We start from the raw sequence: 16,864 nt of genomic DNA on the forward strand, positions 1-16,864 counted from the left end.
TGGTGTAATAAAAGCACGTACTGTCGTCATGGTTACCCTGAGGAAAATGTAACATATGACTGGTTGGGTATGATTGGATGGGTAAAGACCCGTGGGTCAGTTATTTCCTTCCCATCAAAGCTCAAACACCAAAGACATGTTTGTGGCGTTGCTGTTTGATGGGTCACACGTGTCACAAACGTGCACCAAAAGTTCTTGGAGAGAGGTAATGTTCAAAACAGCAAGCAAAATTAACCATCAATCTATAGTTGGCACAATAGCTCACTAAAAGCAGACAACATACATACATATTATATATCAATCACATCCTGAAACGGTTGAAATGATGAAGGTTACCTTCACCGTACCTGATGCATTAGTGCACAAGGCATCATGGGTAACCTGCCAATTTCTAAATGCACATTCAATGAGAAGAGAGAAGAGATTTTATAAAAATGTATGCGGCTAAATAAACTGTTTTTCACGAGGGAAGGTCTGAGATGCTGCTGTAGCATATTCTGACATCACTGCTGAATGAAGTCATTTGGTGCTGAATTCAGAACAATCTAGATGATCAGTCAAAGTAAGCAATGTGGTAATAACTTTTGATTCATAGAATTCTAAGCACAAAGGTAATTAATCCAAGGTCACTTTCTTTGTCAACTGGACTGTTTTTTTTCTCTTTTTAAGATGTTTCGCCTTCTATCCTGAAGGCTTCTTCAGTTCTGAACGCTGGGGACAGAGCTTGAAAATATAGCCCTTGTGGACCATTAGCATGCTAATGATCTGGGTGGTCAATCAATCAATCTTTCAATCAATCTTTATTTATATAGCGTCTGTTACAATCAAAAGAGAGTTGTTGGTGGAGTCCTTGGTCGGGTCGTTCACCTAGTTTCTGTTGAGGTGTCTCCCCTTTGTCTGCTGGCTGACATGGTGGTGAGTCTCCAGGTCTCCTGGAATGGTGTGAACATTTGGTTTGTTGTTGGAAGGAGTGGAGGACTGCATTGTATGTGGGTGATAGGAAGTGCCTCAGGCCACCACCTCTGTTTAAGGATGGTTTTTCCAATTTGACATGGATAGCTTCCTTGACACCCCTCTCAAACCAGCGGTCTTCTCTGGCCAGTATCCGTACTTGGCTGTCCTCGAAGGAGTGCCCACTCTCCTTTAAGTGTAAGTGGACTGCTGAATCCTGACCCGAAGAGGTGGCACGTCTGTGTTGTGCCATTCTTCTGTGGAGAGGTTGCTTGGTTTCACCAATGTACAGTTCCTTGCATTCCTCCTGGCACTGTACAGCATAAACAACATTACATTGTTTATGTCTTGGTGTCTTGTCCTTCGGGTGTACCAGCCTCTGTCTGAGAGTGTTGCTTGGTTTAAACTGAACCTACCGGTGTCGTGTTTCTGGAGGATCCTCCTAAATTTCTCAGAGACCCCGGACAGATAAGGGATCGAAATGCTGTGGTGTTTGTTTCTCTGCTCTTCTTTGCTGGGGTCTCATTTTTTTTGAGGAAACACAAGGGCTATATTTTCAAGCTCTATCCCCAGCGATTTCAGAACTGAAGACGCCTTCTGCATAGAAGGCGAAACATCTTCAAAAGAGAAGAAAACTATCCAGTTGACACAGAAAACTACCTTGGATAACTATGACCTGGATGACTGAGAATCTACACAAAGGCAATTAACACTAATGTTGATCCTAATATTGCCAGTTTTGTACAGAAACCTTTTAAAGCCTCTCATACAATTTCATACCCACTCACTTTTAAGCTTCTAGCATACTTAAAGTTGAATATATTCATTATTCATTCTGTTGTTAAAATCATGAAAGATTCAAGTGGTTCATATGAAAAACAATTGGTGATGTGCCTCAGTGGGTTATGCTGTATTTGGGGTACCTGAGCTGTCTGCTCTGGACCAGATACAAAAGCTTCCCACTGGAAAATGTCAGAACAACTTATTTGCAATTATAAACATTCAAGCAACAACCTTTTCTCGCAGGTACTAAATACAATCATTCAGATTTGTTTTACTGGTTAAAAATTCAGTTTTGGTTTGGTTTTGGTCAGTTTTGAGTCTGAGAAAATAAACACAGGAGCCTCCACATCAGTATGGACAAAGAGACAGCGGCTGCAGCTCTCATTCAAACAGACTCAACACTACAGCGAAGTCCAATGACTGATGGTTTTAGACTGTGTCTCTGGTGAATATATTTGCATAACGCCGTCTTTAAAATACGCCAAAGGCACAGAGCGTTCCCCAGACATTTATTCTAACAATCACGCAGCCTAATGTCAGTCCTTGGAAATCTTTCATAGTTGAGGGGGGAAAAGGTGTGAATAACACAAAATCTGAGAGAATAAGAAGAGCAGGGGAAGAGATTAGAACTGAGTTCACACCTAGTGTCAGCTAAAAGTCTTATCAAAGTTACGTGGATGTTTTTGCTGTGTGGCTAAAGATACAGACAAACCCAAGTGTGTAAACTGCACAAAAACAAAGACACATTTTAGCGCGGTAGCTTTTTTTCCAGCTGTCTGCAGCATTAAACAGGCCTATTAATCAATCACAGCCCACCTTCAGATCAAAGGTGACAGGTCACTGATAACAGAGTTGTGGCTGCAGTGACTGGAATATAATTGACTTGTCGGTCTTGAAGATGAACATTAAAACCATCCGGAGAGAAATGGACAAGTCAGTATGACAGTAGAAAGAAATGCGAGACCATTAGGAATGTCACCACTGAGGGATTACGACAGCAGAGGGGAAATTCGGAGGGCGAGGCACTTTGTTTTCCCTCCTATATATGTGACACCAAAGTAACAAGGAGTAATGACATAATGACAGCCTCCCTTACTTAAATATAGGCGGGGGGGGGGGGGGGGGGGGGGGGGGGTTGAAAACAACACAGTTGATTGTTGAGGGGATGTTTTTTATTTTGTTTTTAAAGATAGGGAGTGTTTGAATATTACTAGGCAAGGTCACCGGATCACCAGGAAAGACAATTACAGGAAGTGACACCATGCGTGGTGGTTAGCACTGTTGCCTGGCAGCCATCCCCCGTTACAGCAGGCCTTTCTGTGCTGAGTTCATATGCTCGCTCTGTGCATGTGTGGCTTTAGTTTTGCAAAACAAATAATTTATTTAAAATAATTCAATCCACAGGTGCTCTGGCAATTAGAATCCTTTTGGTTCTCACACCTGGTAACTGTCTTCACTAGCAGATAAAGGTGCTGCCTTCTATACAAGGATCCTTTTTTCATTCTCTGAGAAGCAGTCAAAGGAGTAAACGGCAGCCCACGTTATTACCGCTGCCATGAGGTTACGTGGTTTGTTTATTCGTCTGTCTAGTTGTAACATAATGGAATATGTTAAAAATGGATTTTTCTCAAAAAATTCAGGAACCTGGGTTTGCCCCATCCACAACTGCTAGCTTACCCTTCTGTAACTGTCACTGTATGCCTGGTTAACCAGCAACTATTTGCCAGTCTGGAAACTGAAGTCGAATGGGATCATAGCGCCTCTGAGATAAAACAAGATGGCAAATTCACGCTCATCGCTGATATTCCTGTTTTCTATTTTACCCACTGTGTTATGCCTCTTGATCTTGATCCATGTCCACCAATGAGGCTAAAGCCCATCAGAGTCACCTGCTGGCAAAACCCAAAGAGACAGAATTCTATTCATGATTATTTATGTATTGCCTGTTACTATTGCAATGGTCTCGAGGTGCTTTACAGAATCCCAGGGACCTGACCACCAACAACCAACAGTGGCAAGGAAAAAAAGAGGCACATGGGGCGGGGGATGGGGGTATTGCACAAATACATCAATTATAATAGACTATCAATAAAAGACATGAGCGGGTCAATGGGGTCAAAGGGTGACAGATCACCTGTTGAAGGATACAGAGAGATGTGGAGGAGGGGGAAAATCTGTTAATGACATTATCACTGACTTACAAGGGACCTTTGACCTTTAACAAAGCCTTTTAATGATTTTGAATGAGATCACACCAAGCACATAACAATGAATTATTTACATATTTACACCCCAACCACCATGAAAATAACCGTTAAAACATCGAGGATCAATGAATAAGGGCCTATTGTGCAGAGTATAGCTCCCACCCCCAGATAGCAACAAATCGATCCACGTTGTCTATAAGTTTATAATGATTATAGACAAGCAGCTACCGGAGAGGAGAGGAGAGGAGAGGAGAGGAGAGGAGAGGAGAGGAGAGGGGAGGAGAGGACAGGGTAGGGGAGAGGAGAGGAGGAGAAGGAGAAGGAGAAGGAGATGGAGGGGATGAGGAGGGGAGGGGAGAGGAGAGGAGAGGAGAGGAGAGGAGAGGAGAGGAGAGGAGAGGGGAGGAGAGGAGAGGAGAGGAGAGGAGAGGGAGAGGAGAGGAGAGGAGAGGAGAGGAGAGGAGAGGGGAGGAGAGGACAGGGTAGGGGAGAGGAGAGGAGGAGAAGGAGAAGGAGAAGGAGATGGAGGGGATGAGGAGGGGAGGGGAGAGGAGAGGAGAGGAGAGGAGAGGAGAGGAGAGGAGAGGAGAGGAGAGGAGAGGGGAGGGGAGGGGAGGGGAGGAGAGGACAGGGTAGCGGAGAGGAGGAGAAGAAGAAGGAGAGGGAGGGGATGAGGAGAGGAGAGGAGAGGATAGGGAGGAGAGGAGAGGAGAGGAGAGGGAGGAGAGGAGAGGAGAGGAGAGGAGGGGAGGAGAGGAGAGGAGAGGAGAGGAGAGGAGAGGAGAGGAGAGGAGAGGAGAGGAGAGGAGAGGAGAGGAGAGGAGAGGAGAGGAGAGGAGAGGAGAGGAGAGGAGGGTGAGGCATGAACCAGCAGAACTGCTACCAAACTTAGTAACATACAGCAGGCAGCACAAGGACAGTGGATTTACTGTCACCACTTTGGGAGAACAGTCGGTCGTGTAAATGCCAGGAACGTGACAACGGTCGACGTGTAACTCTGTATTAGACTAGAGGAAAGGAAACCTCAAAACAAATCTGGAAACCAACTACAGCACCCAAACAGTCTGAGTGGCTGACAACACAACTCATCATGGGTCCAGATCAAAGAACCCGATAAGCATCCATAGAACTGGCCTTTAATGCATTTATCAAAAGGTCAACAGGCTTTATTTCCAGCGTATATCTCTCTTCTTTTTCACATTGTTGACAGTAGCTAATGCCAGCGACGCTGGAGGACGTTGTGAAGTTATGAATGATTTATTTGTTTTAATTTTCACAGTGTTTCACAAAAAGATAAAGGTGATCGTTTCATCAGTTTGAAGCGTGGTGATTTCACGAGCGAGTAGACACATTGATCATTGTAACGTTGCAACATTAGGCCACCATAATCTTCAACCATGTAAGAGTAAAACAGATAAAGCTGTTCTGTCTGATCCACTCACATTCAGCTATTATGTGAAGTTGTTGCCTATCGATTAATCTCTAATTAAAAAACAACCAACCCTGAATTGGCAAGAAGAGAGTTGTTTTCAGAGTCAGGACCTATGTAGAACTGTGTTAGCCACTATGGTTCCTGCTCCAGGAAAAAGGTGTTTGGCTTCCCTTTGCAGAAATTTCTCAATCAAGTTATATAGAATAGGTTTTTATTATAAGCTGACATTTGGCATGTGTCTCATTACTTTATCTACAAAATATTAGTCTACCACTTTATTTTGATTAATCTGTTCATTAAAGGTTGATTTCCAAAAATATTCCTCTGATTTCCAGCTCTGTCCTAACTGGAAGAGCTCTTTTCCTTTCTTTGCCAGTTTTTTTTTTTACATATCCTTTAGGATTTAGTATTTTTTTCAAAATAGATCTTTGGTTTAGAGACTATAATCGGCAAAATTGGCAGTGACGGTTCATAGAATCGAGTTCCACATAAAGTTTGCGCTGTTTAATAATACATAAGAATATGAATGAATTCTTCACCCGGCAGATCTTCTTTCTGCTGGTTCTCAAACTTTAAAGAGAAAAATGAAAGAATTGCAGAATTAAATAACATTGGTAAGGAGAAAAGAAAAGAAGATTAGAGAGCAAACTATGGCACATTACACAAGCTGAGCAGGATTTTGGTAAAAATCTCTAAAGGTAGAATGGAGAGGGGGGGCTTTAGCTACCACACCTCCCTGCTGTGGAACCAGCTCCCTGTCCAGGTACGGGAGGCTGACTCCATCTCTAATTTTAAAATTAGATTTAAAACATTCCTCTTTGAAAAAGCTTATTGTTACTAATTCTGTAGTTCCAGTTACTATCATAGATAGACAAACTATTATACTTAGGGGGTCGTCTAATCATTAGGTCACATCTTAGTTATGCTGTTATAGGCCAAGGCTGCCGGGGTCCGGAAACATGATCACCTGACAGGCCTCTGTCACCCCACTGGGAAATGGTCTCCTCTCCTCTCCTCTCCTCTCCTCTCCTCTCCTCTCCTCTCCTCTCCTCTCCTCTCCTCTCCTCTCCTCTCCTCTATATCCATCTACAGGTATCACCACCTTTATAGGTGTATGCTGGCCTGCTGACCTCCGACCCTGCTGACCCACTCTACTCTTATACCAGCAGCTTGTACTATTAATGTATCTCTATGATCATTGGGAGAGGATGGTCTAAATTCATGTTGAGAATCTTAAAAATATCCTCCAAGTTTCAATATTCTACTTTATTCCTGCAACAATCACATCTTTTATAGTTAGATGTCACTTAAATTAGACAGCTAAATTTAAATGGGGTCAAATTTAAAGAGCTGGAATCAGAATTCTTGGCACAAAAATCTTTTATAGGTTTAAAAAATAAATCTTTTATCAAATGTATTCCAAACAATGGACAATGACCAGTGGGTGTGGATCCGACTGTAATTGGCGATTTTTATATTATTCTAATTTTCTCCAAGCAATTGCAGTTTTCAACCCTTGGAACCACAAGTTGAGATTTTAGAGAGTTTGAACATTAACATTGAATGGAAAAGCAGCATTCCAGGTGATTTGAAGGCACGGCTTAAAATGACTTGTTTTGTAGATTTCGATACACGTAGATATGTGAACCAATCATAGTTTACCTATGTCAACATCACCCTTGTGCTCAAATGAGCAGGAAGGCAGCAATTTTAGTTAGACCAGTCAATTTTACTCAGTTTTCTTTTAATGAGCTCCTCCCAGAGATTACATCTGATCTGCTGTCAATTGGCAAACATCAACTAGACAATATTGGCAACTTGAGCTGCCGAAAACATTTTAAGTGGAAGAGAACACTTAAATAAACTGAAGAATTAATTAAAGAAGAAATGCCAGAGAACACAGAAAGACATAAAGAAATCACATACAACAAAGAAAGAAAAAAGGACAGAGGCACCCACAATCAATTTGAACAGCCTTTCTAACCTCATCCTTTATTTCTGCACATTAGTGGAGCTCATCCCTTACTGCAGCAATCTGTTAATATTCTACATTTCTCACAGCGCCCCCTGGTGAGCGAGATTTGTGATATAACAAAGAAAAATAAGGAGAAACAAAGCAAGGAAGCATAATTCCTAGCAATGTTCTACCAGTTTACCTATGGATACATCAGCACCTGTACCAAAGCTGTACTGCTGTGATTTTAAGCCGTTAGCTCTACATGTGCTTGTTGCCAGATTTCTCTGCCAAGTGTGTATTAACCAGTTGGGCAATTTTCCTCTAGTGGGATGTTTGTTGTGACTTTTTGTGAAGAGTGCGTTGTCTTTTTTCTCTGGACCACATGCTCATCCCTCTGAAGCATTGCCAGGCAGCAAGTCAGCCTCTATCAGGGACACCCGCCTCACACAGCAGGTCTGTGCTTGGACTCTGCTTTGAGTAGCGTGCTTAGTGCGCACTGATGTGCCATAATCGACGTTTCAAATAAGTCTTCTCACCTTTTCTCTGCTTCTCTATCCAAGTAACAGTCTCATTTAAATACAGTGGGGCATTAAAAAACCCATATTGCATTTCTAAAATAGCAGCCATGCCAAAATTTCCAAACGATCCCATATGGAGCTGCAGAAAAACCCTCAGAGAAGATTCAAGTTGTCCTGGGAATGAGCTCATTTAGCCTTTGAAGATTCCATTTTATCTGTTGCAGAATAAAAGTCACCCTCCAGCCATTGCCCAAGCCCTTAAAAACTTTGCTCTCATCTGATCTGTTCTTGGATGTGACTCCCCAGTCATTCCAGATGTGCCTGCTGCCCAACCTTCCCTTCATTTAAGTCCTTCGATTTTCAGTCCGCTCCGACTGGAGCAAAGGCTATTGTAGAGCCTGACACTGACTGGTTCTATCCAGTAGCAACCTATCTGCATGATCTAAGTGGATTCTTCTTGTCTTGGTGATCACGTTGATATATGAGCCTGTACATCAGCCCTTTTTTGTGTTTTTACACTATTCCTATTGAGAAGCTTGGCCTTGGTTGACTCCCTGTGTTGAAAATGCACAACTGTGTTTAACATCTCTCAGGTTTAGCCTCAAGCATGGTTTCTATTTTCATTCTTTCCCAGTCTCTGTGGTTTTCTCACCCTCGCTATTACACAAATAAACATGCTGAGTGGTTCAGCCATTCACAGTAACTTTTTAATTATCTTTTTATGCTGATTTCTTGCCATTAGGCCTTTGGGATTTGTGTGCACAAAACAATTACCAGTTGCTTCTTCTTTTCTGCCTCTTATCTGAGAAAAGCCTCTGTCTCTATGGTGATAAAATTCCCTTTCTCCCTTCATTCCATTCTCTTATGGATTCCATATTTATACTTCCTTTGCATAGCAATTTGGGGGTAGAGTGAGATTTGCTGTACATAGTGTGTGGATACATTTGCTATATTCTCAAAATGATTTTTACACCAGATGATTTAGCTCCTTTATGAATACAATTTTTTTTTTAAAAGGTTAAAATTCAATTTAGAGGGTGTGTTTAAAAGCAGATAAAATAATCTAAGGAATTTGTGAAAAATACCCATTACACACATAACAGGGCAGTAAAGACGGATTTGAAAACACTGAACCATCAGCGAGCACTGCAAGTGTTTCCGTTTCAATCAGTAAAACCAAAATTCTTTAAATAGTAGCATTAGGCATTATGGGAGCATGTATGTGTCTCTTTCTTGTTTCTTCCTGATGACTGCCGTCTCAATGATACAGGCTTTTCTCACGCTGTGACAAAAAGCCACATACCAAGTAATACACAAACAAAGTCACAAACACATTATTATTCCCTTTTCCTTCTGTGTCCGCTTTGTTGAAGGAGCAGGTTTATAATAATGTGAAATATAGAAATACTGCTGGTGGGTATTTACTAGTAGAATGTTTATCTTCAATGATGAAATGCATTCCCAGATCCCAATGTGTCCTTACTGCAGCCTAATGGTTGACTTCAATTTTCCTGTGTCATATTAAATCCCATTTTACTTGTCTTTTCAAACTTTTGTAGCAAGGTTTTCTATCCAGAATTCTTACCCTTGATCCTAATTCTCATTTTAATTGCGAGAAATACACTTCAATATATGGGCACATTGGTCAGAAATCTGATTTTCAGAGAAGGTGAAAATTATTAAACCTTTAATCAAGAGGTTTTGAATAATTTGATGTTAATACAAGGGGGACAACCAGAAAACTTCATCCTACTCCCTTTTTAGATATGTCTACTTCTACAGCTAACAGAAATGTTATTTTACCACAAGAAAAAAAGAAAATAAACCGTTCATTAAGAAGAAACAAATTTTCCTTGAAAGGGTGTTATTTGCATGTTATTATGCAGCGTGGGTCAGCTGACATGCTGTCGGGACCCATCATGCTGATGATGGTATCTTTCAGTCATTCTTTCAGTAAAATTAGACGCTTTGGTATGAGTGTGTGTATGTGTGTGTAGGTGCCACATTAAAGACTATAGTAGTTTTAATATTTCGATGACAAGACAAGGCAGCGAGACAAACCTCCCTTGGTTAAAAATACAGACTAGTTACTTCCTAAATGGCCCTTAAAAAAAAATCATGTTCTGACTGATTTGTAGGCAAATTGGCCCCTATTTACAGGGAACATGAAGCACTGCTAAATGCTGTCAGTGGAAAGTCAGCCAAATCATTACCTTATCAGGTGGGAGTCACCAGATCAAGCAGGAGCAATAAAAACTGTGAAACTGACGCCTCCAAAGTGCAAGCAAGCAAAACAACTAATAACATCGTGTTAAATGGGTAGTGAGGAACAGAAATTAGCTGTGGAACTGCTTCCAAAAGACCCCCAGCAACCTTATAAATGGAGGTCTTCAGTGTTCTCTTTCACTTGAAATAGCTCAACTGGACTTTTGACCTCAGGGATGTCCAGTTGAGCTATTTCAGGCTGAAGATGGGATATTTAAACTCCTGTTCATTCATTCATTATCAGTATGGAAAAACCTGTCCTAAGCGTGAGAACTTTGATGTTATATTTCTTACAGCACAGTTGTAGATTGTGTGATCTCAGACGTGGAGCCATACGTACAACCAGCTGCAATAATAGCATGACAGTGGTAGGGTACTATAGCCTAGCACACGTGCAGTGCCACTCTCACCTCATCTATTTCATCCCTCTTATTGTTTCAATCGTAATAGGACACTAAAAATATAATCCACATTTTAAAGGGCCTCACCTCTCCATAATAACGTGTGATGTCAGTTTCTTCCAACTAACATTTATAACTATTGGGGCAAGGATTTTGCCATCAGCATGTCTTATGTATATCACTATACTGTACACGACTGAGAGATTTTACACACCCTAAGAAGCATTGATTTTAAATTCCTTGACTGCAAACTGGGGTACGCGATGCGTCAGCCATGACGGGGGTGAAAAGAGTGATGGCTGCCGTGTCAGTGAGTGAGAAAAAGTGAGTTACTGCAGGAATGGCCCATACACAGCGGATCTCGAGACGACGAAATTGCTCTGGATCAATTGTTCATCCAACCCCTGGGCTGAAGGCACACGCTGCCATCGATCGAAGCCGCACAGCTCGTGGCTCTGCCTCGCTGATGCTCGGTCTTATACAAGTCACGACACGTGTCTGACACTTGCATTTAAGGCAGAACGTGATCTAGCTGTAATCTAGAAAGTAACCTTGTAAAAGTCATATTCTCATGTTTCGCTCCCACACTTTTCATTTGATTCTCTTTCTATGTCAAATGTCAACAGAGTTCCCTTCACTCGGAGCATTTACCCACAATTAAAGATAGTAATGAAGCCTTGCCTCTCACGCACTGGGCACACACATCCATTCTATTGAACGGTGACTTCCGTGGCCCACAGATAAATAACAAAATTACATGAAAACATGTGTGTGTTTTTTTTTAAATCACGCCAGATTTCCCTATTTTTCAGAGCAACACAAAGATATATAAGGTTCTACTTATAGAACCCATGTACTGAACTGACAGTTCTTTGAACTGAAGGCTTCCAGCCATTTTAAGGGGCATGAACCATCAACGCTAAATCCCAAAACCCTGCATATACGATTAAACTTCAAAACACATCAGAGCTTTGGACCAAAAACAGCGTAGGCACTTTTCTACCATCTTCCTTGAGAGCTGTTGGAAACCAGGAACAAATTCAAGTCAAGGTCAAAACATCAAACTTCAGTTTGCTACAAAATAAATTGAATAAATTGTCAGTGTTAATTCTTTAAACTTACATGTTGGCAAACATTTAGTTGTAGCAAAACCTGCAGCTGACAAACTGACACATCAGTGGGAAAAAAAGGAAAGAATGTTTATTTAGATTTACATTTTAGCTCTTTTGGTTTTTAAATCACTTCCAGGCTCAACAACATGAAGTCTTTATCCATCAACTTCCTGTCAATATTTCGCACTGTTTCATAACCTGCGAAGGTTTAGAATCTCTTTTCTAAAAGATACGTGCAACACTGTACACCCAGTTCCACTCCTAGTTCTGGAAATAGTGGACTTTTAATGTAGAAAAATCAGGAATTAGGAAGTGTTTATTAGAAAGTAGATTTTGTGTATCGACTTCTTGCAAATGCTCCTCAGTAATTTAGGGAATTCATATGAAAATTCTAAATTTTGAAACAGCAAATGGCACAATATGACACTTTAGGGAATCTAAATCACTTGAATCCTCCTTGGCTAAATCTCAATCCACTCTTCAAGCCCAGTTCTTAGCCCTGTTTCAAGATACTGAAAAGACACAATAGTTCAGGGAGCTGTTGACTCTGTAAAACTAAACTTCTCAAAGATGAGCCACACAGACGATAAACGTTACCATTATGAAATAATGCCTTTGCAGGCTGTAGCTCATGTCAGATTCCATTTGGATTCCATCTTAATATGCTGCTCTAATGAGGTTTGGCCTCATCACTTCACGAGGACTTAGCCGAATCGATAGCGTTAACAATACTAGAACCAATAAGGATGGCAGGAGGCTGGGCGTGCTGGGACACGTACAGCCACATCTGGGTTCAAAAGTTCACCCAGAAACGATGGTGCAAACCCTGGAATATATTCTAACTTAGCAGCAGAAGCGAAGAGAGGCCAGCACACGTCACTGCTTGATGACGCAGGCAGAACATGAACCATCCGTCCGCAGACCCAGTATCATTAGGAAGCCATGGTGAATATGTCAGAGTATTGTTATGTTGGTGAAGAGCTCTAATAATGTAAGGATTCTGTGAACTCCAGCCCAATTCAGCCTTCCTTAATTCTCCTCGACTCAATTCCAGCAATCTCCTGTGATTAAGGAGTGCCTCTCCCATCCACCCAGAGCTTTTATCAATATTTTTCACAACACTGTGTTTCACAAACATGCAGTTTATTGTTCTCTAGGAAGCATCAAGCCTGCCTAATAGTCAAAACAAGTCAAGTCAAGCTCTTATTATTTCTGCCTGTTGGTTGGAAATGTGGAGCTGTGCAGTTATTGTAATCTGATCAGATCTTCATCCACACCCAGAAAGTGAGCACGTGCAAAGTGTTGCTATGGGTGCATGCTGCGAACTGTTGTGCTATATACCTGATGCAAGCATGTGACCAGGAGTTATGTCAGGGGCAGTGTATTCATTTAAATTCTGAAAAATGTTGCCTTTTTAATATGTTTCACAGTCGTCTCCTCCCGTTCACCACTGTCCAAGCTACAAGCTCACAAATAAACATTAGTTTCCATGAGGTGGGCAAATGCCAAGAACGTGCAGTTTACCTTTCTCATAACCAGATTTTTGATCATCGGCCAAACGCAGCCAACATGTCAAAAATACTAATAAAATTGGATGTTGCCGGGCAACACTTGCACCCTGTGTGGTGTCGGTTATACCACCGTTGATATAACTACTGGCTTGATTTGTAGACCAACAAGCTGCAAATGTGATTGCCTGATTGATTAATCTGAAGTAATTCAGTCTCTGTGGATATTGATCTTGATTGGAAGGCACAATGGAGGTTATTTAATTGCAGAAAAAACAGCAACAACATATATACATTCTGCTATTTGTACCTAATCAGTATCAAGAGAAAAGACCTATGGGAAATGTTTATGTCTGCCGTATTTATTGGTCCCATACAAAAGATGCTGACTGTCCGGTAACAACAGTGCACGTGCTTAGACAGCAGTGCAAGAAAGTTCTCAGCTGCAGTTCTGGTGTCCAACACTTGGAGGCACTTGAACACAACAGAACTGTGATGCAGCGCCCAACAACAGTCCAAGTGCAACTCGTCGGCTTGTGTGTGTGTGTGTGTGTCTGTGTGTGTGTGTGCGTGTGTGTGTGAGAGAGAGAGAGAGAGAGTGAGAGAGCTTATAGTTTGCTATAAAGTAGCCAGAACAGAACGTACAGGATGAGAACGTTGTTTCTTCATGTCTCTTTCTCATTCCATATGTTCCAAGCTCCAATCTCCAAAACCGACAGCAAATTAGAAGCCATCCGACTGAACCCCAACATCAGCGTCATATTGGCGTTTGAGCTGCAGACGCCAGTGGCTCCGTCGGAACACTTTGAAGATGCGTCGTCGCCTCAAAGTAGCTTCCTCTCTGTCTTTCAGAAAAAGACATGTTTGACTCATACAGCAGACACGGAAGGCAGCCAAGATGGGCTTTCACCAAACCTTCCTTCTTGTTTTATCCACTGTCTTGGGCTTGGTTTGGACTCATTTCAATGTGGATTAAACAGGGGGAAATAATCAGTTTCTGCTTTTCTCAGTCCGACAATAGGACTGTAATGATGATGAATAGTGATGCAGTTTTATCTATTAACATAGATGGAAATTCATTAACAGCAATGGTTTTAGGTGGATGTTAAGCTGGCACCAACATACCAATTGCAATGGTTTGATTAGAAATATTGAATAAAGTGAACAACTCTGTATGTGTGTGTGTGTGTGTGTGCGTATGTGTGTGTCCATGGCCTGTCAGAGCAAACTTATATCTGAATTGACACACTCTTATCGATTTGTATGCAAAAAGCTGCTTGGGGATGCTTTTGGCATGAACAAATAAAAGGCCTCTGTCAGTTTCGGAGGATTTCAGAGGATGTAAAGATCAACACTTCTAACCAGCTGACACCTGCGCCAGAATCAATAACTTCTGACTGCGTACGGCAACATTACCCTTGCAGCCATTTTGCTGTATTATCCATGGGAATGTGGAACCCAGCTCTCCAGCTGTCAACAGTAATGCAGAATGGCACATATGAATATCAGAGCTCCTACCAGCGTGACACCTCCTCCCAGGGATGTGCACATGTGTCCATTCTATAGCTCCAGCACAACAATATATATCCATAAAAACTGTGTTAACAAGAAGCAATGAAACAGCATCTGTAATTATTTGGTGTTATATCTCCTGCTTTCATACTACAGGATGTGCATTTGCTCACATTTATCTAGAATACACATTAAAGACTTACCATTTGCACTATCAAGCTACAGTTAATGAATAAAACCCCACAAATTGTGTGTTCAGTCAACAAAATAAATCTTGATCACAAAAATGGCATCAAGAATGATAGCACTAATAATAATAATGAACCTTAATTACTTGCCTATTTAATTAAGCAATACAGCACAACAGGCCATGCTATATGCTCATTATAACACAGCTAAGAGGAGTTCTTTGGCAAATAAAAGCCCCCTTTGCTCGGGGCGACCAATCCACCATGAGATCACCTGAGAGAGAAACAAAAAAATGAGGGACTACATTGTTGTTGCTGCTTTGGCTTTTAACACATTTCTATTTTCTTGAGATTAAGTCCTCACTTAATCCGTGGATTGTGCATTCACTAAAAACTGACAGTAGAAGTAGCTGGGGTGGCGCCCAATGAAGATGCTAGGTCCATCTAGCCGAGCTCACGTAGCGTTCCTGACAGGACCATCTCTAGACATGTCGTTAAAGTGCTGTTTACACATCATTATTATCAAATCAATCTACAAATTGCTTCATTTCCAATTTTATGCTTGTCGCAAAGACCATTACGTAGGTTAGCATCACTTAAGCAACGAGTGTGCTGTCATTGCTCAGGCGCAGAATAATATCAGGCACATCTGTGACATTCACTCATTATACCACAGCTATGAAGCAATCAGCTTGCGTGAATTCACCTTTCTGTTATATAAGATATAATATTATTTAGTGTGTTAGTTTATCTCTGTAACATCTATTTATATAGAAATAAGCAGAACTCACACAGGAACATTGCTACAGCAAATCCTGTACAGTAATAAACATGGAAATGTTTGACTGTTCATTTAGTGGCAGCAGTTTTGTTTGGAACCTTCTGAACTTTCTATCCTAATTGGATCGAGACTTTTGTCACAACAAGTAGGATGTCCAGCTGAGAGGATCAGATTGTTCCCAACCCGAAACACATGAACAACATCTATTTATAAGCATCAGACTGTGCTCGGACCAAATGGAGAGTTTTGATACAGGCTACATACACTGAAATGAATCCATATTTATTTACAAACCATTTTAGAGAAACACACATGACCCGAGATAACATGGTGTTCACACGTTCAATAACTGACACTGAGTTGGGGTTTTGAGCTCAAAAAGCTGGGATTGACCATTGGCCATTTAGACAAAAAGCCAGTGGTGAGTAAACAGTTTTCCAGGTGAGAGAAATGAGACTAGAAGTATTTACAACCTTGCCCTCCGCATTGTTCAAACCAGTCAGTGTGTACCGATCTCTGATTAACCACATGGGGAAGATTGGAGGACACTTAAAGTGAGACGACCAGAAAGTAAATCGGCGTGTGCCTGAGGAGTGTTACGTGACAACCGTCGATTAATATAAAAGCCAATACAGGTTTCTCCCCTGACTGCTGCACTCAATCATCACCAAACTTTGCTTGGCTGTGGAGGTTGACCTTTGCTCCCGAGTGATGGACGTGAATTTATTTTTGAGTTTGCCGGATGGCGGGATGCAGAAGTGAAACAAGAGTTTGATCTTTGCGCTTTAGAGACTACTACGTCTTCATTACGTAAACTCAATTTAGACTGTTAGCGCTGATCAATAGCAGAAATGGAGGCTAAAATAGCTTCTCACAAAGCGAATGTTGTGGAAGCTTGTCATTAGCTTCAGGGAGAAATTGTGCCGTTTCAGGTACAGGAAGTGAAAACACACAGCGTCATTTGACAACCGATATTAGTTCCTTTAATGGAGGAACGTACTGCTTTAGAACCGGGGCAAAGGAAGCCTCGGGGCACATCTGAGTGTCTCTCAACTTCCTTGAAAAGGCCATTTTTCCAGCTGGTTTCAATGTTGTTATGTTTTGTATTTTCCACTTTTCCATTCTTCATCACGGAGCACAAAGATGCAGGAACCACAATCATAAAATCTTGCACCTTATCAAGTTTGAAAATCTCTGACTCGCAGCTGTGAGACAACAGTGGAAAACAGAAAAGCTCACTATCAGTATC

Source organism: Takifugu rubripes, chromosome 14, assembly GCF_901000725.2.
Source record: "Takifugu rubripes chromosome 14, fTakRub1.2, whole genome shotgun sequence".
Classification (NCBI taxonomy): domain Eukaryota; kingdom Metazoa; phylum Chordata; class Actinopteri; order Tetraodontiformes; family Tetraodontidae; genus Takifugu; species Takifugu rubripes.